A 25975-nucleotide genomic window follows, 5' to 3' on the forward strand; every position below is an offset into this window, starting at 1 on the left:
ATTTTCTACTCCGTTACCTGGCAGCTATCAGTATTTTACCAATCACTCCCCTAACGACTGTTCTGAGACATAGGTGATGTCATTCGGGGACTTTAAAAGCCAGAGTCAGAATCCTCCCCCTTCCTAGCCATGGAATAGAATCAAGAACTCTGTGGTACAGCACAATAACCCACAATATCTATATACTCTACTTCCATTTATTCCATACAGTTTGTTTTGGTCTTTCATACTGCTTAACTTCCCATAATCACCACGACTGTAATTTCGGGAATACATTGAATCACACCAAATGGTTGTGCATTAACGTTTTATACAGTCACTAAACAAAACGCTGCTTTGATCCAATGCGCTGTTCCCATTTAGTAAACTGTCGGTTAATATATGTAATCTGTGGCATTGAACCATAACGGCAGTCCAACAATTAAGAAATACTAGTTTTATGGGGAGAGGGGGAGCTCCCCTGGTGAACATGGCTTAGAAAATAAAACACAGATACATAATGTGATAGATAACAATCATAACTTCTTGATTAATGCACGCGGATCGTTTGCATGGAAACCCTGGTTTAACAACAGACGGGGATCACACACAGCTCCCCATAAACTGTAAGGGGTAAAATTGATTTTTTTTAAAGGAAGTGCAAAAGAAGCAAATGCACGCTTAAAATTTGTAAACATGCTTTGGCCAATTTACGAACTGCACGAGTTACACGGTTGGCAGCATGGACTATTTCTGTGATACAAATTCACAGCAAATACTTTTGTGTGTTTCTCTCTTTTTTTTAAATTTGCACCAATGAGCTGAAGCCCGTATGTTAACTGCGACCAACATTGGCAATAATTCACTATCGGCACAAAACCAACTACTTTCCATCCCCACCGGTCATCCAAAAAATTGCAATTTTTTTCTTTGCCTCATCCCCACTACAGCACGCTAAGATTTCGGCATGATAACATCTGCATATTTGCAAACACAGGCCCTTTTTCCCCCCCCGCACCTACCAAAGGCAGATCCAACGGAGGGAGGGATGTGCCTGTCCAGCCAGTATCTGGGAGCTGCAGCACTGAGGATCAAACAAACCCAGCCACACAGATCACAATCACACTTCAAAGCGGCCACTACAATCCCGTGCGAAACTGTGCCGCGCGGCAACTGTGTTACAAAAACTCACTGAATAACACAAAGTGAGAGGGCTACAACCTTCCGATTCCTGCAAGCCTTCCTCTACATCCCAGATCGCTCTGGAAGTACATGCAAACACATTTCATAGATTTTTGGAGCGCGCTACAAAAACCGAACTGGATCTAGGTGAAACGATGGCTCAACCTTTTTCAACTAAAAAAAAATATATAACCCCGTGCATCTCCTAATTGCATTTTGCACCGTTCCGGGTTCGCATTACACGACACTCAATTTGCAGCAATGTGGATATGTACAGAAACCACTGCGAGAAGTTTCACAATAAAAGACCAGATTTTTTTTAATACACACACAGCCCCATAGGGGTGTCTCAATGAAGAAACATCCTGCATTCTACAGAAGCGCTTGCAATATTTGGAACACGTTAAAACGTGCGAGTTCACGCTCTGGGTAAAAGCATTGGACACTTTATCTGATCCCCCCTTTCAGTCTACAGTCCATCTTTTCGGTGTGCTTCTTGGTCTGGCAGACTGCCAAGTGAAGTGTGTGGAAACGACACCGCCAGGGCGGCAGAGATTTTCCTTAATTTCATTTTTTCCCCCATCCTGGCTAGCCGGAGACAGGCTGACATTGGTTGGAAAGTGGAGCAGCTCGTCAGGGACAATCAATGAGTATCGATCGGGCTGGAGCTTCTGCAACCAGCTAACAACACATCAACACACAGCCACTGGCTGCTTTAATCTTGCGCCTCGCAGCCGGACTGTCGAAACCTTTCTCCCCCCACATACACACACAGACAGACAGATACGCTCTGCATTCTCGCTTCGGTCTCCATATCCCCCCCCCCCCCCACTAACTCCAGTTGCACACAATGTGTGCGTGGTTTATTTAAAAAGAAAACCTCGAGCGCTGCTATATTGAGGTTTGTTAGCTCTGAAATAACCGCACGTTTGGATTTAAGAGAGGAATTAAGCACACATTTAAAGTCTTAGGTCTCGCACAAATGTGGAAAAAATTATTCAACAAACCTTAAGCATCATGTTTAACGTTCACACTGCTGACTAAAGCGATAACTAAAGTTTTTTTACTGACTTCCATTTTAGTTCAATAAAAAGTGTCACAACATCGGATTTCTTTTTTGAATTTTGAATTATTTTATTGAATTTTGATAGGTTCAGACTTCGGTAAAATATATTGTTTCGCCCTGACTTGATAACTCTCAAATGTTGCTTTCTTGAAGCTAATGTCTAATGTGTCAAAAAAAAATGAGGCCGTTTTCGGCAGCATAACGCTGATTGAATGCTTCGATTCAATTATTTGATCCACACAAGGTCTTTTATTTTTTGACTTAAAATATTACACCCGTGCCTTTCGATATCTATTCTTACCAGTGGAATGTACTCCTAGGACTTCGAGGGGAAACGTTCAAGTGGTTCTTTTCATTCCCACAATAATCATTTCAGCAATCGAGTACTTGGTGGGGGCGCGGGACTAATTGTTCTCACATGGACGTTTGAGCGGTATTTTTAGAGATCCAGGTTACCAATATTCACTTTTAGTTGCACTTGATACATATGATCAAGTATTGCATTGATATACGGGAATTCAACACTTCACAAAGCTGCTACTTTCCTAACTCTTCAGATAAGGATGGAGCTGATAATACGGTAATAATTGCCAGTAGCAACGCTGTACCGCTGCTCTGGAGTACACGGGCACTTAGTTGTGTTCTGTGTTCCAACAGATTTATGAAAATTCATCATCAAACTATTCTCTGAAAATCTTGTACATACATTGAGCACTTAGCTTTGAGAAATTTGAATCAGAGTTCAGATGCTCTGCAGCCATATAAATGAACAATTAGGTTTAGTTTTGTCAATGTGTGTACAGTGAAAAGCTTTGTTTTGCATGCTATCCACACAGATCTGATATACTATACATACAGTAAATTCAATCAATGTGTAGAAAAGAACCAGATGCTGGTTTAAATCGAAAGTAGACACAAAATGCTGGAGTAACTCAGCGGGACAGGCAGCATCTCTGGAGAGAAGGAACGGGTGACGTTTCGGGTCGAGACCCTTCTTCAGACAGCAAATACAATCAAGTCAAACTTAAATATATATAATAAATAGAACAAAGAGGTTGATACAGAGTGCAGAATATAGTTCTCAGCATATCAGTTCCATAGGCAAATTCCTACGTCCACAATGAGATAGAGTACCCTTGTTTATGGAAGAATTTAACAAACCAAGCCTGATAACAGAGTATGGTGGTAAGGTGGTGGTGATGGTGTATGAGTATGGTGGTGTGCACTTCCAAACTTCTGCTGTACAGGAGCAGGGAGCAGAAGGAATGATCAGGGTGGGAAAACTCTTTGATTATGGATAATCATCACCAAAAAAAAGTACAACTTCATTAAACTTAAACACCATTGGAACGCTCTAAGCAACATCAGGAGTTCCAAGCTGTAGTGTAAAGTTGTGCCATTCAGGGAAAGTCAAGTTCAATATGCAGGAGTATTTATAATTTGGGCTGTAGATTTTTCAGCTGATGATTTGGCCATTATTTTTCAGACATGACTATAGTCTTTTGCTCATTTCATTAACAGCCTCTGTGGAAGATCATTTTCACATAATTGCAAATATATTTGAACATAAATAAGTATCGTGTTTTAGCCCATTGCACGTGTGAAAATACAGGTGAGTCTTAAGATCAAATTGTGAATATATACCTGATCATACCCAGAGTTTTCGCTATTTGTAGAGTACATAATGACATATCCTATTCAAAATGGGCAGAGCTGGTAGATGGAATCCAATTTTTAGTAATTTTACATTTGTTTTTGTAACAAAATGCCTTCACGGGATTGCTTAAATTTACAACTGAAGGCCAGGTGACAACACAGAAGTGATTCAAGGGATCAATCAGTTTTAAAGAAAATTGATACTACATACTCAGCACTCACAGCTGCCTTGCTTCCTGCAAATGAGAAAGGGTCTAGATGATTAAAGAATTTCACATGCAAACTATCTTAACAATTAAAGAAACAAGTTTCTACCAGAATCTTGATGAAACTGCCCATAGCCATCCTGAAGCAGATTTCTACAATAATCCAGGAATGGACCAGTATAGGTGGATGAAAATATCCAAAATTACATCATTTCCTACTGAGGGATTCAGCAAAGGAAGTGGTGGTTGCCTTTAGAATCTTAGCTATGTTACAGGAGGATTGCATGTCCTCCCTTTGGCCCAGGAGTGTCCATATACTCCATAATCTCCTGCAGCTTTGTCAGACAATGCAGAATATAGTTGTGAACTCCTCCACAATCATCCTTAAATACGTATCTGTTGCTTGGAAACTCCAAAGTGGCTGGATGAATTGCTGCTGCTGACTCTGACCTATCAACTCATGGGTAGGTCTGGTGACCTAAGCAGCTCTGGGGTCAACATCTGCTGAAGCCCTTAAGCTAATCCTCCGGCCAAAGGATTTCATCTTTTAATTCCAGACATACTTGCACCATGTGCTCCCATCTGCAATACACTTCTCCTCCATTTCCTTCTCCGTGTGCTTTAGCTCTCTGCTGAGACAGAGTGCGATTAAACAGTGTGATGAAGTACTTCATTGATTCTGTACACTTGGCTCATCAACTCGTGTTTGGTGCATGGAGAAGCTGTGAACAAACTTCAGAAAGCTAGCTGTAATCAATCTTTGCAAAATAAACTTTACGCAGTGCATATATACAACCAGGGCTAAATAAGATACCACAACAATTTCAAAATAGGTGTGGGCATTATGATGAAAGGTTAACCTATGGCCATTGCTTGCACGGTGGCATGGCAACTTTATGTGGCGTGCTGATTTCCTAAGAGTTTACTCTTTATTGGCTGCACATTTCAGCAAGGGACCAAGAATCATAACTTTAAGCAGCAGATAGGGCTGGACTGCAACACTTAAAGCTAGCTTGCACCCGTAAAGCAGGTGTTGGCTGTGGTAAAATAAATCTAACTGGAGAAACAGCAACGTATAGCAGAGTCTGAGTAGGGGGGGGTAAGAAGGTTTGTAGGCAATGCAGTGAAGGCTTTGATGGTGGAGATCCAAATGGTGGTGGTGGTGGTAGTGGAGTGGGATGGTTGATAGGTGACTGCCCTTTCCTGCAGTTTTACTCTTATTCAGCAATAAAAGAATAAGAAACATTTTCAGTGTATTATTGAGTTTAAATGAAATATCAAATTCGCATTGCATACTGAATCATGTTAGCAATGCATGTATGAATATCTTCACTGACGTGATATCTGGTGCAAATATGTCCAGCAGTATGTCCCTTGATGTTGGCTGCCCCATGATTTCAAAGGGACACTTAATGGTACACAAACAATGTCTCCCACTGAGTCCAACAGCTTCAGCCGGAGGCCAGGAGACCCTCTGCGCATGAGCTCATGACCCCCGTGTAAGTTTGTCTTCGAAGATCTGCTGACGGAATTTGAGCACCTGCAGAGAGAGTGCCACAAGAGAGGTAATGACTTCATACTGATGGTCTGGGTGAACAATATCATCGTCAAATGCAATATCCCACCACTCACACCATTGGCCTCAGGCACAACTCATTTCACCGCATCTCATCACTCTCCTGCCAATAAGCTCCATAAATCAGAATTCACAGCTAATATTCACAGCTCACATCACAAGCTCACTTACCTCGTCCTGCTGCAAGTCGCACACCACTTCTCACATCTTGCACATACAACAAGCTATTCAACCACCAAGAGCTACCTGAGGTAAGTACGTTGCATTGCACTCATCGCCAGAGCGAACTCCATCTTGCAGTACACAACTAGCGTATCAGTGTGCAGGAGGCAATGGATAATGGAAAGCAGCCACTCAGCCAATACAAAAGCAAATGTGAAGTTGCTGGAAACCTAAAATGAAAGTAGAAAATGCTAGAAATATGCAGTAAGTCAGCTGGCATTTCTGGAGAGAGAAACAGGTTAGTGATCTTTCATTAGCACAAAGGATCATTGTTTCTATCCGTCTGTTATAGTTTCACTGTTCTTATCCCTTCATTATAATTTCACTGTTTGTATGCCTTTGTTATAGTACCACTGTTTGTATCCTTTCAGAATCACCACTTCCACAGCCAACAATAGACCATTGTGGGCTCCATCGGTGCCGGCTCTGATTTGTTCTGTACCTTTTCATATCTTTAATAACTTTTCATACCTCAAGTCTATCACCTATTCCTTTTCTCCGGAGATGCTGCCTGACCCGCTGAGTTACTCCAGCATTTTGTGTCTATCTTCTGTGAATGCCATTGACACATTCACCTCAACAGACACCAGGAACCAATCCGGTACCTTGATGCAGCTCTATTCTCTCTCCTTCCATTTTCATTACAAACCTACCTGTGGCTGCTGTCCTCAAAAACAATGAAAATTTAAATCAGTTCAAAAAAAATTAAACCGGGCTGGTAGATGGTGAAGCTGGTAGAGCTGCTGTGTCACAACAGAAACCTGTTCAAATCTGAACTTGGTTGCTGCCTGTGTGGAGTTTTCACATTCTCCCTGTGACTGCATGGGTTTCCTCCGGTTTCCACGCACATCTCAAAGATATGTGGGTTTGTAGGTTAATCAGTCTCTATAAATTGCTCCTTGTATGTAGGGAGTGGCTGAGAAAGTGGGTTCAGCATAGAACCAGTGTGAACAGAAGATTGATGGTCAGTGGGGACTCGCTGGGCCAAAGGACCTATTTCCTCACCGTATTTCTAAACTAAACTAAACTAAACCAAACAGGCACGACTACCTTCCTACCTTCTGTTTCTTTCTGGTAGCAGGTGCAAGGAATGTGACTCCTTTGCTGATGACTTTCATATTTCACAGTTAAACCTGTTCTGTACACACCACTAACAGTTCTAACCAGCTGCTCAGCAAAGCAGGAGATCTGGGTGCATGAAAAGGGAGAACATGCCTTGCAAAAAAAAAAAAACTGCATCGCTCTGAAAAAAACACTCATGATTTGAGAAAGAGTGGCCTTATTGGAATGAAGATGTCACACATTCTCCCTGAGAATTAGGTTGGAGAACTGCAGCCTGAGCACCCTTGTCAATATGGTCTGCTGGTGAGAATATTTATCTTTTTCCTCATCTTCCTAGTAATTTGGCCTGCTCTGTACGTCTCTACCCCCTCACTCAATCATGCTGTACGCCAAGGGGACCTTGCACCAATATCCGGGAGCCACAGATTTGTGCAGAAAGTAGGCAATCAGGAGAAACATTTTTCAAGGGCAGCACGGTTGCACAGCGGCCTTACAACGCCAGAGACCCTGGTTCGATCCTGACCATGGGTGCTGTCTGTGCGGAGTTTGTAAGTTTTCACCTTGACCGAGTGGGTTTTCCCTGGGTTCTCTGGTTTTCTCACACTCCAAAGACGTACAGGTTTGTAGGTTAATTGGCTTCGGAAAAATTGTAAACTGTTCCCTAGTGTGTAGGATTGTGCTGGTGTATGGGATCACTAGTCGGCACTGACTTGGTGAGCAGAAATGCCTGTTTCCACACTGTATCTTTAAACATAACTAAACCTGCCATACAATTTTGCAAATTGAAATTACAATCATATGGTGAAGGCCCAGATAGAGTGGAGTGGGGAGGATGTTTCCAATAATGGAAGACCCAAGGGCACAGCATCAGAATAAAAGGACGAACTTTTAGAATGGAGATGTGGAGAAATTTCATTAGCCGTGGAGTGGTGAATCTGTGGAATTCATTGCCAAAGGTGGCAGTGGAGGCCAAGTCATTGGGTATATTTTAAAGCGGAGATTGATAGTTTCTTGATTAGTAAGGGGTATTTAACGGTTACAGAGTGAAGGCAGAAGAATGGGGTTGAGAGGGAAAAATAGATCAGCCATGATGGAATGGTGGAGCAGACTCGATGGGCTGAAGGGCCAAATTCTGCTATTGTGTTATGAACTTAAGGATCAAACAACAGTAAAACCATATGAACAGCCAGAAAAATAATATCACCCAGCAACTAAACCGTCTGCTCCATCAATTGATAAATGATCCATAAATATTTCAGGAGGTAGTGGAGTGGAGTAGGGTGGGATGGCTGATGGGTGACTGTCCTTTCTGCTGTTATACTCTTGTTTAAGAAACATTTTCACTTCATTACTGATTTTAAATAAAACATCAAATCAACATTGCACACTGAATCAGGTCAACAGTGCATGTACGGACATCTTCACCAAAGTGATATTTGGAGCAACTATGTCAAGCAGTATGTCCCTAGACATTGGCTGTTCTTTCGATTACAAAGGGACACTTATGGTAACCAAACAATGGCTCTCATTGAGGCTAATTTCATGTTCTGTGATCTTGTGCTGCAATAGTGCCATTTATATTTCTACTAGACTGAGTGGAACCCGTTGGGTCCCTTGTTCACACGGGAGGGCTGATCCCCCGACGTAATATTCCACCTCACCACCAATGGCCAGTGGAGGGGTGGGGGGGGGGGGGCTTTCTGGAGCACTAGGATGGGTGTTGTGGGCGGAAGGGACTGGTTTCCAGAGGGCTAGTATGAACATTGTGGGCCGAATGGATTATTGGGCTGGCAGCTCAGTCACTCAGGCCTGGTGGGCTGTCAGCTCAGTCACTCAGGCCTGGTGGGCTGGCAGCTCAGTCACTCAGGCCTGGTGGGCTGGCAGTTCAGTCACTCAGGGCTGGTGGGGTGGCAGTTCACTCACTCACGGCTGGTGGGCTGGCAGTTCACTCACTCACTCACTCACTCACGGCTGGTGAGCTGGCAGTTGATTGACTCATGGCTGGTGGGCTGGCAGTTGATTGACTCACGGCTGGTGGGCTGGAAGTTCACCCACAGCTATTCCTTGAAATACCATTTCAAGCAGAGTGCTGGCCACCAAATATAAATACAATTTCAAACCTTTTCAAGCAGAATGCAGGCCACCAAATTCAGATGCAATTTCATACCATTTTAAGCAGTGCAGGCCACTAAATTCAAATGCAATTTCATACCATTTCAAGCAGAGTGCAGGCCACCAAATTCAAATGCAATTTCATACCATTTCAAGCTGAGTGCAGGCCACCAAATTCAAATGCAATTTCATATCATTTCAAGCAGAGTGCAGGCCACCAAATTCAAGTAAGTAAGTTTATTGGTCAAGTGTTCACATACATGGAATTTGCCTTGGTGCTCCGCCCACAAGTAACAACATGACATACAGTGACAGTTACGAATGACTCAGAAAACACTAAATATTAATAATAATAATAATAATAATAAAACTTGAATGATAAAACACCATTGATCAAGCATGTGAACCATCAAAATACCATTTCAAAGGGAGGCTACAGATTTTTGGCTGTTGAGTAGAGCAACTACTCGTGGATAAAAACTGTTTTTATGTCTGGCTGTGGCAGTTTTGACAGTCCATAGTCGTCTTCCCGATGGAAGTGATTCAAAGAGTTTGTGGCCAGGGTGAGAGTGGTCAGAGATGATCTTGCCCGCTCGCTTCCTGGCCCTTGCAGTTTACAGTTCATCAATGGAGGGAAGGTTGCAGCCAATAACCATCTCTGCTGATCAGACAATTCACTGCAGCCTCCAGGTGTCGTGCTTGGTGGCTGAGCCAAACCAGACCATGATGGAGAAGGTGAGAACAGACTCTACGATGGCCATGTAGAATTGGACCATCATTGCCTGTGGCAGATTGTGCTTCCTCAGCTGCCATGGGAAGTACATCCTCTGTTGTGCCTTTTTGACTTTTTGATCAAATGCAATTTCATACCATTTCAAGCAGAGTGCAGACCACCAAATTCTATTTCAATTTCATACCATTTCAAGCAGAGTGCAGGCCACCAAATTCAAATACAATTTCATACCATTTGGGCTTTAACTCTTGCCCCCCCCCCCCCCCCCCCCCCCCCCCCCCCCCCCAGAAGGGGTGTTACCTTCATCATGGTGATTGACAGGCGAGAGGACCAATCAGCTAATCTTAAGATCTTTTAAACATTCCTAACTTTTTTTTTTTCATCGATCTGAAAAATCTTCAGGGCTGCCTCAGTGGAGGAGGACTATGAGTAAGATGGCCAAAAATCATGGCAATATATGGTAGCGTTTTTTCTAAAATCAAAATAAAGCGCAGACAGGAAGTGGTCACGATGAGACTTTTAGTTATATATAGATAGATGTGAGATAAAAAGAATGAAGACCAAAGATTGGTAACACCTATGTTGGGATTAAACATTCAATCTCTTCGCCCATATTCCTATTGTCTACACACCCAGAATATCTAGAGGCACTCTCAAGGAACCGGGAACTATGAGCTGCCTCCATTGTCTTCAGTAGGCATAGACTGAATCTGGTTTTGATCACTTGGCAGCAGATAAAATATCAGTGTCATTAAGTGGCTATAATATAAACTAGTCACAGTGTCCACTCCCAGGCCATCACCCCATTCCCAGGCAATGAATACACTCAATTGGTCACATTGGGTAAGCAACATAATTTATATCCTTGACCAGACTCACCAAACATCCATTCTATATTGAGTTTGTCATGGAAGAGTTTATCAGGAAGACTGATGATTAAATTCGAGAATGTGCTCAAAGCCTCCTTCAGGAAATCAACATCTGTAATTCTCCGTGGATTGTCACCTTGTCGTAGTAGAGAAACTTATGTGGTCCTGAGATCCTGAGAGCGATGCCGTCTGGAGCTATGCTCCTGGTAGGGCCACACATGGCGGTAAGGTCGAGGGGGTGGTCTCTGACAAAGATCACTCCTACCAAGACCTCAATGGTGGAACAGGCGGAGGATGATGGCACACTTTAGTGGAGCGTCACAACGGCTGGGAAAGCGGATGAAGGCTGCAACAGAAAAGGGTCTCTGGTCATCTTGGACTCAATGCCACTGGATCCTGACCCAAATCTGTCAAGGACCGTGCGGTGGCTGTCTGTGCACCAGTCTCCCCACATTAAACAAAGTCACGCACAAGCATCCACCATGTAGGGAATGCACCCTAACGCCTAGGATTAAGTCCTATGGCGATCAGCAAGTGGCGACGAGGGCAGGATTGTGAGATCTGGAAGCCCCTGGTCATGAGCTGCCACATCAGACGGTGGGTGCTACATTCAGTTGGAACGAGGCAGAAGAGCCCTTCGGCAGCTGCACCCACGACTGAGCAGTCCTCTTTAGGATCCACTCTGCTCACCCCACTTGGGGAAAGGGCTAGAACAGCTCTAAAAATAGCCTGTCTCAAACCTACCGACTGGATTACCGCTTCCAGAGGTATCACCAACAATGGTCAGACGCACAGAAATATATGAACTTTGGAGCATGGAATGTGTGCACATTGATGGGTAGTGCAACCAGTAACAGACCAGAGGGGAGAACCGCGATCATCACAAGAGAACTGCGAAGATGCTGGATTGACATAGCTGCCCTTTCTGAAACCCGGAGGGCAGACAAAGGACAATTGAAGGAGGAGAAGAGTGGCTACACTTTCTTCTGAAAAGGAAAAGCAGCTGATGAGCCCAGGATCCATGGTGTTGGGTTTGCCATCAGGAACCAGCTCATCAGCCACCTCTCTGAACTTCCTGTGGGAATCAGTGAGTATCTCATGACCATCCGTCTGGTGCTTGCCAACAACCAGATGGCAACAGTTGTGAGTGCCTATGCCCTACTTTAGACTCTGAAGAGGAAGCAAAAGAGTCCTTCTATGCCTGCTTGGACGAGACACTAAAATCCCCAGGGAGGATAAGATTATTCTCCTAGGAGACTTCAACGCCAGGGTCAGCCGGGACCAACACCTCTGGAAGGGTACCATAGGAAAGGAAGGCATCGGGAACATCAACTTCATTGGAGCTCTGCTTCTCAGCAAATGTGCTCAGCACGACCTCATCATCACTAACACCCTCTTTCGCCAGAAAAACAAACTTAAGGCATCTTGGAGACACCCACGCTCCAAACAGTGGCATCTCATTGACTATGTCATTGTACGAGCCAGGGACCGTCGTGACGTGAACATCGCAAGGGCCATGACTGATGCAGATGACAGATCATCGCCACATCCGTTCCATAATGTTCTTCAAACTCAAGAGGAAGAGAATGATTCAAACGATGCAGATCCTGCCAAGGCTGAACCTTGAAAGCCTGGAGGAAACTGCTACCTAGCAGCGACTTCAGGCTTCTCTCGGGGAAAGCCTCCCAACAGGAATATCCTGATGATATTGAAGGGCACTGGAGCTGGCTCAAATCCACCATCCTTAATACCTGTAAAAACATCCAAGTCCAGAAAACACCAGGACTGGTTTGACGCGAATGACACAGAGATAGAATAGCTCATCTCCAAGAAAAGGAAAGCCTTTCGTGCCTGGCAAAATGATGTAACCTGTAAGGCCAAAAGAGCGGCTCACTCCAGAGTCAAGGCGAACGTCCAGAGCCAGGTGAGGGAGCTTAAGAACTCTTGGTGGACAGAAAAAGCTCTGGAAATCCAGAGACTGGCAGACTCGGGTGACACCAGAGGCTTCTTCAGCGCTACTAAGGCCGTCTATGGTCCAGCCTACCGCGGCTTGAACCCCCTGCGCTCAAAAGACGGACAAGTACTGCTGAAGGACAATGAATCCATTAACGCCCGATGGAAGAAGCACTTCCAAGAACTTCCCAACCGTAGCAGCACAACTGAACCAAACATTACCCACCACATCCCCCACAGTCTCATCAGAGAAGACATGGAAGAACCTCCCACTATGACAGAGGTTCAAGATGCCATCAAGAGCCTTAAGAACAAAAATGCCACTAGTCTAGATGGAATCCCAGCTGAGATCTTAAAGGAAGGTGGACCGGAGCTCCGGTACCACATCCACACCCAACTCCTCAAGGTCTGGGGAAAAAGAAGAACTTCCCTCAGAACTCAGGGAGACTCTAATAGTGACCATTTTTAAGAAGGGGGACAAGGCTGAATGTGGAAACTACAGGGGCATCTCGCTCCTGTCAACAACAGGCAAAGTGCTTGCTCGTGTCCTCGCAAACCAACTTCTACCACTGTCTGGGGAGGTACTCCCAGCATCACGATGTGGCTTCCGCCCATCCAGAGGTACAGCAGACATGATATTCACAGCACGCCAACTCCAGGAATAATGCAGTGAACAAAGGCAGCCTTTGTACATGGCCTTGATAGACCTGACAAAGGCTTTTGACTTGGTAGACCGCCAGGCTCTTTGGAGCATACTATCAAGGTACGGTTGCCACGACAAGTACATCAGAATATTGAGGCTTCTACATGATGGCATGTCGGTCACAGTGCTCAGCAACTGCGGGAGTCCGAGCCCTTCACTGTGGAAACGGGGGTCAAACAGTGATGCATCATCACACCCACCCTGTTTGTCATCTTCATTGCTGCCATACTTCACCTCATTGGTGAAGAGCTGCCACAGGGGACCCCATCCTCTACAGAAGTGACAGCGGGCTCTTCAACATTAATAGGTTGAAGGCCAAGAGCAAAGTGAGTAACACCGCCATCATGGAGCTTCAGTACGCGGATGACTGCGCCATTGCAGCACACACCACAGAAGACTTCCAGGGCATCCTGAATGCCTTTGCCAAGGCACACAGTGATGGGCCTAGTGTTAAATATCAAGAAGACCCAAGTCCTACATCAACCTCCACCCAACCAGCCGTCAACCCAGCCCACTATAAACGTGGAGGACACCATTCTTGAAACGTTGACCACTTCCTCTACCTTGGCAGCATTCTTTCCTCAAAAGCTGACATCGACTCTGAGGTCAACCATCGCCTGAGTTGTGCCAGCGGAGCCCACGCCAGACTCAGGAAAAGAGTCTTTGTTTGAGACCTAAAGGCTCAAAGAAAACTGCTGGTCTACAGAGCCGTTGTCCTCTCCATCCTGTTATATGGAGCCGAGTCATGGACCACCTACAGTAGGCACCTGAGAGCCCTGGAACAATAGCATCAAAGATCCTTAGGAAAGATTCTGAGGGTCAGCTGGGAGGACAAACGCACCAACATCCGCATTTTGGAGGAAGCCAACATGACCAGCATCACCACCACAATAATGCAGCACCAACTTCGATGGACTGGCCATGTCATCCGCATGTCCAACACACATCTCCCTAAACAAATCCTGTATTCTCAATTGAAGGAAGGTCGGTGAGCCCCCGGTGGGCCAAAGAAATGCTTCAAGGACAACATCAAGAACAGTCTGAAGAAATTGCACATCCCATCGAGCAACTGGGAGCATATTGCACTGGACAGGCGCTCCTGGAGGAAATCCGTACAGGAAGGAGCTGCATGTCACAAAATAGAACTTCGCCGTGTCGCAGAGACAAAGCGACAGCACTATAAGGAGAGAGAAAAGGGGGCTCGATGACTACCAACCACCGCCAGTCTCCACTGCCCGCGTTGCACCAAGGTGTGTGGATCGCGGATCGGCCTCTACAGACATCTGCAGACCCACAAGTAGACGACCCTGCGAAGAGGAGAGAACAGTCATACTTGTTTCGAGTGACCGCCGATGATGATGAATGACGACTGGGCACATGACCACTCAGGATAGCTAGTTTAGTTTAATTTATTGTCACGTGTACCGAGGGACAGTGAAAAGCTTTTGTTGTGTGCTAACCGGTCAGCGGAATGCAATACATGATTATAATCGAGCCATCCACAGTGAACAGATACATGATAAACGGAATACCGTAAATAACATTTAGTGCAAGATAAAGACAGAAAATTCTGATCAAAGATAGACTGAGGACCTCCACTGAGATATGTAGTAGTTCCAGGCTGCTCTCTAGTTGTGGTAAGATAGATCAGTTGCCTGATAACAAATGGGAAGAAACTGTCCCTGAATCTGGAGGTGTGCATTTTCATACTACTATACCGAGGAGAAGAGGGAGTGGCCAGGGTGTGACCCATTCTTGATTTTGATGGCGGCCTTGTGGAGGCAGCGTGAGGTATAAATGGAGTTAATGAAAGGGAGGTTGGTTTGTGTAATGGTCAGGGGGGGGGGGGGGGAACAAGAGGCATTCAGGAAGGTATTGAGAACAATTATGCCATGTAGCCCTTTGTGAATGGCAGATACAGTGCACCACCTCACAAACCACTCACATGCTCTTTGTCAGGCATCTCGTGCCCCATGTGGGGAAGTGTTTGTGGTTTTCACATTGGCCTCATTGCCACTTTTGAACCCAAAGAACAGAGAGGAAGTAAGTCACCAATCCCAAGGAATGTTTAAGAAGAGTAAAAGGTTAGTATTTAATGGAAGTGTGGATATGTAGTATTCAGTAACTGTGCTTGGGTATCATTATTTCAAGGACCTCACATGTAATCAGAGGCTGTTGATTGGAATTTTTCAAGTGTGATTTTTAATTTATACTGACTAAAGAGTGGTGTAGATTGGTAAGAGCTTTGTCAACTCTGCTCATTCCATTGCAAGGCAAGTATGGTATAATTTGCATGAATATATAAAGGCCTGATATACGTAAGCATTCACCATTGACAACCTTTCTTTAGGTAATGAATAGAGTCATTAAGCACGGAAACAGGCCATTTGGCCCAAGTCATCCATGATGGCCAAGATACCCCTTGTAACATGGTCCTATGGTATTTGTCTATGTTTGGACTATCTATATTACTAAAAGTCTCATCTTGACCACTTCCTGTTGTTCTGTATATTGATTTTAGAAAAAACGCTGCCACTTACGGCTGTGATTTTTGGCCATCTTACTCCCCCTCCGCTGCACAGGACAAGAGGAGTTTTGCCATCGATGAAAAATAAAAGAGTTATTAGTGTTTAGAAAATGTTGAGATTCTCTCTCCTGAAGGCCACGCCCCTTCCGGAGGGACTATAAAACCCAGAAGTGTGGAGGTGCCTCAGTTCTCTGCAAGATGGGGGAGCGAGAGGTCGCAATTCTCAGTCTGAGCTGTGAATAACACTATAGACACATGTCTACTAAACTGTGAGTGGTTTTACTTTCAAATGTAGTTTGAAAGTGCTAAAGCTGTGTTGCCTTTGGTTTGAAAGTGCTAAAGATGTGTTGCCTTTGGTTTGATAGTGTTCATGTAAGGGGTGATCACTGGTCAGCATGGACTCGATAAGCCAAAGAGCCAGTTGCCACGCCGTGTCTTTAAAGTCCAAAGTCTAAAGTATTACAGTCTTGTTTTTTATTCCCTTATCCTACCTTGTGCATTCACCCAATCTATTCCCCTCGTAAATTTATACACCCCAACAAAATAGTAAGATTAAACGAGAACTTACCAGTTTGAAGTTTGATCTGTATTTTATGAGGAGTTACGATGAGGGATTACGTGAAGAACCCGCTCAGTGCGCAGGCGCGGCATACTTCCAAGCAGCGGTGTGGAATCACAGATAGACACAGTTATTTTGAAGTAAACATAGTAAAGATAAGGAGACATCAATTTATTAGTTTGATCCATATAATGAGGGTGGGAGCGGAGGGCACGTAATCCCTCATCGTAACTCCTCATAAAATACAGATCAAACTTCAAACTGGTAAGTTCTCGTTTAATCTTACTATTTTACTTCGGAGTCACGTGAGTGACTACGTGAAGATTTCAAAGCTCTGTGATTTCAAACCGTGTAACAGTTTCATTTCACTCACTGCCGAAGTTCTTGAGGGAGGAAGTGTTATCGTAATGAACCAATGAGTCTATTTGTAGAAAAACACAATGGTATTTTTTAAACAATAACAACAAAGAATTAAGTTGCTCCCCTGGGCTTAAATTAAATATTTGCAGTTCGTAAATCTTTACTGCAAATAAACCAGGTTTTGCCAACGGCTTATTATAAAATTTCTGAACGGTCTTTTCCCTTCCCACCATCCTGCTGTAGCCAGGATGTGGTGTATAGGCATGTCCATTCTTTAGCCGTCGACATGGATGCTGCCCTGGTGGAATAAAATTTGTACATGTTAGTGTTTATCCCAGCAGTTTCTAGCACCTGCTTGAGCCATCTCGCAATGGTTTGGCTCGTACCCCACCATAAGGTTTTTGTGACTGACCCACAAGGCTTTTCATCTCCCTCGAATATTCTGGTTGTGTCTATGTAGGATAGTAGGTAGGTCATGGCACATAACCGTGGTTCTGGTGGGTAAGCCACGACTGGATTAGGTGTTCCTGGTCTGCTCTGTTTGACCAGTCGCTGGATAACGACAGATCTGGTCTGGAGCTGTGATCATGTTGTCCAGTCGCAATAGGTGTAGTGACTGGACCCTCTGAGCGGATACAAGTGCCATCAACCTAAGCGTCTTTAGTGTAGCTTGCTCGAGGCCGGGGGATCTGGCTGGTGGCCATTCCCTGAGATATGTCAGGACCACACTGATATCCCAAATATGAGTATACCTGGGCTTAGGGCTTGATATTGTAAATGCCCTTCATCAGTTTTACCACCAGTGGATGGGATCCCATCGCCTGTTGTCCTGCCGCTGGTTTGAGATAAGCAGAAAGAGCACTCTGCGCTGTGTTGATGGCACTGTAACTGATCCCTACATCGTGGTGTAGATGGCCAGGAACTCCAGTATGTTGGTGGCTGTAGCTGTTGCGTATGTTGTCCATGTTTCCTGGCAGTACTTCTCCCTTTTTTGATGCTGGTTAAGTACTGCCTCTTGGTGGATGTTCGAAGGGATGCCGACATGGTGGTGATGGTTTGTTTGGACAATCCCAGTTCCAGGTAAGGTCTGTTCAAACTTGCAACCCTGGCGTTTAATTTTCTCATGGCATGGGTGTTTAGCTTACCTGGTAGGTAAGTAGCTGATAGCCAAATATGTCTTTCGACATACCATTGCCAAATCATGTTGACCAATTTGTCGCATGATAATGATTTTATGCCACCCATATGGTTAATATAAGCCATCACCGTAGTATTTATCAATTTGTAACCGAACATGCAAGTGCTGCATATTAGATACATATGCTTTTAAACCATAAAAGGCGCCCAACATCTCTAGATAGTTAATGCCCAGTGTAAGTAGTAATGATGACTCTAGTTTAGTCCATCCACCACTTGTGCTGGATATGGAGTTAGTCGCTCCCCAGCCTTGAGCACTGGCATCTGTTTGAATAACTAAAGTAGGGTTAGTGATAAAGATAGGGCTGAAACTATGCCAAACGTTTTCTGCCCACCACTGTAGCTCTGATATTGCTTCAGTGGGTAAGTTCATGACACGATCATAGTGACCTGTATGTCGTTTTATTGCCCGTACCTTTGCTCTCTGTAAAATTTTTTGATAGTGCAAAGGTCCGAATTGTGTAGCCGGAAATGCTGCTACCATTTCCCCAATTACTCTTGCTACTTGTCGAATAGTTGGTCGCTCGTTGACCATTAATTTGTTGCATGATTGTGCTAATTCAACCATTTTTGCCTTTGGCAAGGTAACAGTCATATGGACTGAGTTAATTGTGAAGCCCAGGTAGTCCATGATAGTGGATGGCTTCAACTTAGATTTATCTGGATGTAGGACGAACCCCAGAGTTTCGAGGAGCTGTTTTGTAGCTGATACTGCTGCCACAGCCAATTCCATCGTTTTCCCTACTATGAGAATATCCTCCAGATATGCCATGACAATATGTTTTCTTAGTATTGCAATGGCTGGGTTCAATATTTTGGTGAATAATCTTGGGCTGAAGTTCGCCCATAGGGCAATGCTTTGTACCATCCAGATAAATTTTAGGTATCTGCGATGATCATTGTATATGGGTACTAGATAGTAAGCATCTTTAAGATAAATGCTTGCCATGAAGTGTCCTTTGGAATTCAGTTGTTTGGCAGTAACATATGTCTCCATTTTGAAATGTATATACTTAACAAATTTGTTTAGTGATGTTAAGTCAATGATGATGCGACAGACACCATCTTTTTTGGTTTTAGTGAATATATTCGATACAATTTCCAAAGGTTCATGTTTGGTCTTTTCGATGACCCCCTTTGTGATAAGTCTCACCAGTTCAGCTTGTCCCTCACGTTTCTCTTTGACGGAGGGAGAAATATCCTTTGGGGCCATTGTTGAACTGGCGGCGTTTTTTCTGACATGAATTGTATTTTATATCCTGTAATGTTGTTGAGTATATACTTGTCACTCGTGACCATACCCCATGCTTCTTTAAACAAGTGTAATCTCCCCCCTGTTAATAAAGCACCCTTATTCTCTATATGCTGGTAGGGACCAGACCCACCTACCTCCATGGTTATTGGCGATTCTGTTTCTTCATTTTCCTGAAGATTTTGTTCTGACGTGCTGGCGATGTTGGGGGGAGGCGCATTTTCCAGAGGGTCCGCTGCGGGCCCTGATCTGAAAGATCTTTGGGGATAATGTGCGGACCCCAAGCGTTCACCAGTCCCATATTGCGGACGTCGACTGGTGGATGCCGTGGGGTGCTGCCACTTGGGTATCGGAGGTCTTGGTTTGCTCGTCCCGGGGTCTGCCCTCATTAGGCCGAAGGTTTTTGATGCTTCCTGCATCTCCTTCAGTTTTTATTGAAATCTTTCCCAAATGGCAGCGCGTCCGTCTCCGCAGCTGGGGCTTTACACAAGCCAGCAAATTTGGGATTGAGGGCAGGTCTTATGTTTCCCTCCGGAGATTGTTGATCTCAAATTGTGTGGTACACATTAATGCCAGCACATCCTGCTGGCAGGTATCCATCTCCGTGGTCTCCACGGAACGAGCAAAGGCTGTGATGGCTGACGTCAGGAGCCTTAGGAACCGCTGTAGCTTGAGTTCTTGGGTCTGGATGTGTGACCCACATGCCCCCAGATTTGGCTGTTGACACTTTTTACTTTGAGGGCCTCACCGTTTTCTGGTGCTGTGTTGTTTCAGCACCTCAGCGAGCACATTTTCCAGTAATGGTTGATGCTGGCCGCCATTCTTGGTTCCAGCGGTGCTCCAGCCCGTGGGGTTGCTACAAGCGGTCCATCACACCCAACAGCTCTTCATGTTCCTGCACCCCTGGCATACTCCCGAATTCGTCCGCCTGCCCCTGTTCCAGACCAGCCCAGCCCTGGTCACCAATGCTAGCCTCCAGTAATGAGGGAGCAGAGGGCAGTGCATGAGGCACTGTGGAGGGGGTGCCTGACCTCCCTCCGCGAGAGCGCTCTTTCTGCGCATCTCGCTGGAGCTGCTCCAATTGCTGTTGGATGCAGCTCAGGCGGCTGTCTCTCCTCCATTTAGGTGGAGACATGTCCCCGTCCGACGAATCGGACGCCACCGGCCGGATGCCTGTTCGGATGGCTAGACATCCAGCCCGCAGTTCAGGCACTAGCGTGACTGGGCTCGGCGCGGTGATGGGATAGCGGGGCGACCGGTAATTGTTCCTACCGCCTGTTGCTGCCCCCCTTGCAATGGAACGCTCCTCCGCTGGAGTCGAGCGGGGGACAGGTTCTTCTGGAGCTTTTGCCTTGTAGATGCGAGAGCGCCCCTCAAGCAGCGCGTCTCGCAGGCATCTGCTCCGTGAGCCGCTCCAGCGGCTCAGGCGGCTCTCTCTCCCCCCGTGCGGGTGGAGAGACGTCCCGTCCGACATCGGGAACACCTGCCGGATGCCTCTCGAGTGGCTATGCGTCCAGCCCGCTGCTTCAGGTACTAGCGGGCTGGCCTCGGCACGGTGTCGGGGAATTACGGAACACCGGGTAACGCTCCTACCGCCTGTTGCTGCCCCCCTCCCCAACGGGAAAACGGGGGACAGTTTTGTTCCAGAGCCTTTTTCTCTGCCTGTAAAAAACACAAGCAGAAAAAGGCTCACCTGTAAAAGAAAACCCGACCTCAGGGTACTCACCTGACGGTCCGGTTCATCCTGTAACGGGACAGCCTAACTCCCGTTGCAAGCCGCTGTTGCACTGCTGGCATAATGCCGCGCCTGCGCACTGAGCGGGTTCTTCACGTAGTCACTCACGTGACTCCGAAGTAAAATCACCCTTCAGCCTCCTCTTCCTTCCAGGTAATAGTTTTCAAAAACTCACCCTATAGTTCAGACTCACGAATCTTGGTAACACCTTCATAAATCATCTCTGCACTCTTTCAGCTTCATGGCATCTTTTCTGTAGCACGATGGCCAAAACTGAACACAATACTCCAGGTGGGGCCTCACCAATGTCTTGTACAACTGTGACATACGTCCTAACTTCGAAACTTGATCTCCTGACTGATGAGGACAAAATGCCAAAAAAAACTGTTTACCACCCTATCTCTCTGCGATGCCATTTTCAGGGAAGTATGTATTTGTACTTTGAGATCCCTCTGCTCCATAACACTTTCTAGGACCCTACTGTTCACTGTGAAGGCCCTGTGAAGCTCCTATCTGAATTAAACTCTGTTCACGATTCTTTGGCTCACTTGCCCAGCTGATCAAAGATCTGCTGAAATTCTTGACAGCCGTCATCACTGTCTACGATACCACCTATTTTAGTGTATGTCTTAGGTGAAAGTTGACTTGTGGCATAATGAGAATGTGAACAGAATGGTTAATTCCTACTGCTCCATTTCTCTTACTGGAGGTTGAATTAGAAGTGCACTTCTCTGAAGCCCTACAGGGCAAAGACAGGCCTTGCAGGGTAATGGTACAGCCAGGTGTGGCAGGACAGATTAGGACGTCTCATATTTCACCCTTTGATCTCAATCAAGGCAGTAACTGGAGTGTTACAACTGACCTCTGTGGACCTTGACTAAGAAGGGATAAATCAGGTTGTGATAGAAAGTGATAGAAAATGCATGTGTGTCAAGATCCGATGAGAATCGAAGCATGCTTCTAAGGAACACGTCCCATCAGCTAATCAGCTGCTGACCCTTATTATCTGCTACTTATTGAACGACTATTAGAAAAGTTCTCAATAGCTTCCAGACACCAATTAAATATGGTCCAGGAAGACTAAATGCCTTCTGGGGAAAACACGAGGGAAAGAACATTCTTCTTGAGTTTGATTTTTATTGGAATCATTCAACTCAATTCCTTCAAGGGACACATTTTTTTGCAAGGCACGTTTCCAAACGCCTATATTTCTGGCTTTTATCGTGCAACTTGTTAGAACTGCCAATGACATGCACAAAAGTGGCACAACTGTAAATACGTAAGCCACTGGTAAAAGGAATGCCATTCTTTGCTGCTGCTGCCAGAGGGAAATGGAATGCATTTGTATCTGGTGTGAAGGCAGCAGCTACAGGTGACTGTGTAATTGAAGTGGAAAGGGAGAGTACAGTGCATTTCTTTAAGGTTCCGCAGTGCTCCAGTATTCTGTACCTTCTGGTTTTGCCTGACATGACAGGTAGGGAAGGTGATGAGTTTGAGATTTAAACCATGTGTGTTTTGGAAATCTGAAGATAATTATTTGCATTTCACTCCATTGGTTCATCTGAATTTTAACAATGGATGACGAATGGGAGAAATTATCATTTGTGAGGTATGTTACCAATTGTGAGGTTACTATACAATATAGTTGGAATATAAGTGCGACACGGAAGTGCAGTGGTAGAGTTACTGAGTTACAGCATCAGAGACCTGGGTTCAATCCTGACTATGGGTGCTGCCTGTACGGGATTTGTATGTTCTCCCCGTGACTATATGTTCTCCCTGTGACTCCGAGTGCTCCCGTTTCCTCCCACACTTTAAAGATGGACAGATTTGTAGGTTAATTGGCATTGATAAAGACTGTAAATTGTCCCTAATGTGTGTAGGTAAGAGCTAATGTACAGGAATCATTGGTCGGTGTGGACTCGGTGGGCCGAAGGGCCTGTTTCCGCTTTGTATTTCTAAACTAAACTAAACTATATGGTATAACTAGACTAAGTGGGACCCGTTGGGTCCCATGTTCACACGGGAGGGCTGGTCCCCCAACGCAATATTCCACCTCTCCACCAATTCCAATATTGGTGGCCAGTGATGGGGGAGGGGGGTGCTTTCTGGAGCGCTAGTATGGGTGTTGTGGGCTGAAGGGACTAGTTTCCAGAGGGCTAGCATGGACAATGTGGGCCGAATGGATTCTTGGGCCTGGTGGGCTGGCAGCTCATTCAGGCCTGGTAGGCTGGCAGTTCACCCATGGCTATTCCTTGAAATTCCATTTCAAGCAGAGTGCAGGCCACCAAATTCTGTGGAATTCCCTGCCAGAGGGCGGTGGAGGCAGGTTCTCTGGATGCTTTCAAGAGAGAGCTAGATAGGGCTCTTAAAAATAGCGGTCAGGGGATATGGGGAGAAGGCAGGAACGGGGTACTGATTGGGGATGATCAGCCCTGATCACATTGAATGGCTCGAAGGGCCAAATGGCCTACTCCTGCACCTATTGTCTATTGTCTATTGTAAATGCAATTTCATACCATTTCAAGCAGAGTGCAGGCCACCAAATTCAAATGCAATTTTATACCATTTTGGCTTTATACTCCTGGCCCCCAGGAAGGGGCGTTACCTTCATCGTGGTGATTGACAGGTGAGAGGACCAATCAGCTGACCTCAAGATTTTTTAAACATTCATAACTTTTTTTTCATCAATCGGAAAAAGCCTTGGGGCTGCCTCAGCGGAAGAGGACTGTGAGTAAGATGGCCAAAAATCATAGCGATATATGGTAGCGTTTTTTCTAAAATCAATATACAGCGCAGACAGGAAGTGGTTAAGATGAGACTTTAGTTATATGTAGATTGGACTATCCAATTCTGTGTCCATTGGTCAAGATGGAGACAGGATAAGCACAAAATTATCTAATTGCAGGAATATTGATTTTGAGCAGGTCACATATAGCTGTGATATAAATGGTGAAGAGGCAGGTGTGAGTATGTGAAACACTAGGGTAGATATGAAATAACATTACAATCAAAAACAAGATAATTTGTGTGGCTATGTTACATCAATGATGGTAAGGGGGAAAAGCGATAGTAGTGAAGAGGTGAAACTTTTAAAATCACTGTTAAATTGTTAAAATGATGCGATTTTTTTCAAAAATGTCATATACCAGTTGAACCAGCAAAACAGCAAAAGATGGGCACAGACCAAAGGCACCAGAAGGATTTATATTTTCATTAATTAAAATAAGCTGATATATATTTTGATTATTTTAATGGAACTGCAATCTTGTTTATACAATGTCGGGCATTCGCAAATTGTGACTACGAGAACAGTAAGGTAATAACTTTGATGTAATATTTATCATTATTTATTTATGGAGTAGCTACTGAACTTCGTCGTCTTGTGTATAGCGTGCACAGTCTAAAGTTGTAGGAAAACTTGTTCTATTTGATCTTACTTGATTGTGCACGCCAGGTTGATTGCATTCGTCAAAACGTGAAGGTTGCAATCTTCCACCCCAGCTACTGAACAATTTGATGTCATAATTTTGAAAAGTTTGAGTGTTTAACTATGGAATATTTAGCCTTAATATAATGGCTTCATCCTCAATTTGTAGGAAGGAACTGCAGATACTAGTTTAAACTGAAAACAGACACAAAAAGCTGTAGTAAGTGGGACAGGCATCATCTCTGGAGAGAAGGAATAGGTGACGTTTCGGGTCAAGACCCTCGACCTGAAATGTCATCTATTCCTTTTCTCCAGAAATGCTGTCCGACCCGCTGAGTTACTCCAGCTTTTTTTGTGTCTATCTTCGGCTTCATTCTCAACCCTGCTTTTCTCTAATAAAGGAACAACTCATTGAATTGATATATTTCCCAGGATGTGTTAGTTTAAGTGCTTTGCTTAAGATGATATGTATATTGGAGATTAAATGGTGCAGTGAGTGACAGAAGGATGATTGCTGAATCCAATATTTTCCTTATCTGATATCCATGTGTCAATATTTTAAGCAAAAGTCATTTGAAAACAAAGAAGAATGGGAGCACCAGGTGATTTTCTGCCTCCCAACCCAAAGATATTGAGACCAATTGTAACAATGTTCTTGGAATTCAAAGACTTATATTAAAATTCACAGAAATCATAAGTACCACTGAAGGTTGATCTGAGAGTTTTTTGATGAATGCTTTGGTATTCGTCAAATCTGAAGGAGATCAAGGAACTGAATTCAGTGTTATCTGGATCTATTGCAATGTAATGATAGTTATATATACTGTAGACTCTTTATGTTTTGAATCATTTGAATCCAAACTGTTTTATTGGTAAACAGTAGAATAAACAATTATAAATTTGTAAACCTTTTGAAAATTGGACCTCGGATCACGTTTCAGATTTCCTCAACACCAAAAAGTATCCTTTAGAAGTAGTATGTGCAGGAACAAGTTTTGATGATGATTTTCACTTCAGGTTGATTACATGATTGAACAAATCATTCTTTGGGAAGCCTGATCGATTTTGGTGATGTCCCCTGTAATAAAATTGGCAATTTGCTGATATTAAGCTTGCAGATTAGGTCTTTGTAGAAAATCTGTTAGTTACTTGCAGAGCTGAGACAACAGAGACAAGGTAGCATGTGGGTGCTGGCTGTGAGAGTATGGTTGGGGACAGAACACAATAGTGGGTTAAAGCTGCAGCAGTAAAGGCACTTCAGTGGGCATTTATTGTCATTTAAACGGAACCACGAATACTTTTCAAAATCTCCTCTTTAGGACTGTTAGTTTGCTGCTCTAAATTCAATTCAACTGGGGTGTGTATGCAGAACTAAAGAAGTAAAAAATGTAATATTGAATATATTCAGGTTTAGTTTAGTTTAATTTAGTCTCAACAGGAACATCTATTTTTAAACTTTCATTTCACTACTATGAAATTCACTGAACAAATGGCAGAACAAGAAGGAAATTGTCTGTTTCCAAATAATATATTAGATGATATATTCAGTTTAAAAATCTCTATGAATTGAAAACAGCATACTTGCCACTTCAAGTT

General features: G+C 44.4%; 1 protein-coding gene across 4 annotated transcripts in view; it reads right to left on the bottom strand.

Annotated features, from left to right (window-relative positions):
- The window catches only part of cxxc5 (CXXC finger protein 5), a 120396-nt gene that overhangs the window by 25848 nt on the left and 68573 nt on the right, over window positions 1-25975 (bottom strand). Inside the window, exon 1 of one of the 4 annotated variants that reach the window (XM_033029449.1) lies at window positions 1201-1270. The exons of 1 other annotated variant lie outside the window; for it this stretch is intronic. The gene's annotated coding sequence lies outside the window, so the exon portion shown is untranslated. 2 more of the 4 variants (XM_033029450.1, XM_033029451.1) reach the window with 2 other exon arrangements.

This window comes from Amblyraja radiata, chromosome 11 (genome assembly GCF_010909765.2).
Source record: "Amblyraja radiata isolate CabotCenter1 chromosome 11, sAmbRad1.1.pri, whole genome shotgun sequence".
NCBI lineage: Eukaryota > Metazoa > Chordata > Chondrichthyes > Rajiformes > Rajidae > Amblyraja > Amblyraja radiata.